A 260-nucleotide genomic window follows, 5' to 3' on the forward strand; every position below is an offset into this window, starting at 1 on the left:
TATACTTACCTCGGGCTTGTGAGCGTCAGCCTGGGATGATTCCAGCTCGGCTCTCCGCTCTCTCAGCTGGGTCTGCCTCTCCACCAGGTCGCGGATCTGCTGCTCCACCGAATGCAGCTCGAACGTGTCCTCACCTGCACTCAAAGGTAGACACACATCCGCCATTAAAGCAAGTAACAGTGAGTAAAACAACGGTAATGTGTGTGAATAGAGTATTAGTAATGTAAGCGAGATTAGCGGCAACCACGCTGGCGATGCTA

The sequence above is a fragment of the Sinocyclocheilus rhinocerous genome, unplaced genomic scaffold (assembly GCF_001515625.1).
Source record: "Sinocyclocheilus rhinocerous isolate Xijiao unplaced genomic scaffold, SAMN03320098_v1.1 scaffold1308, whole genome shotgun sequence".
Classification (NCBI taxonomy): domain Eukaryota; kingdom Metazoa; phylum Chordata; class Actinopteri; order Cypriniformes; family Cyprinidae; genus Sinocyclocheilus; species Sinocyclocheilus rhinocerous.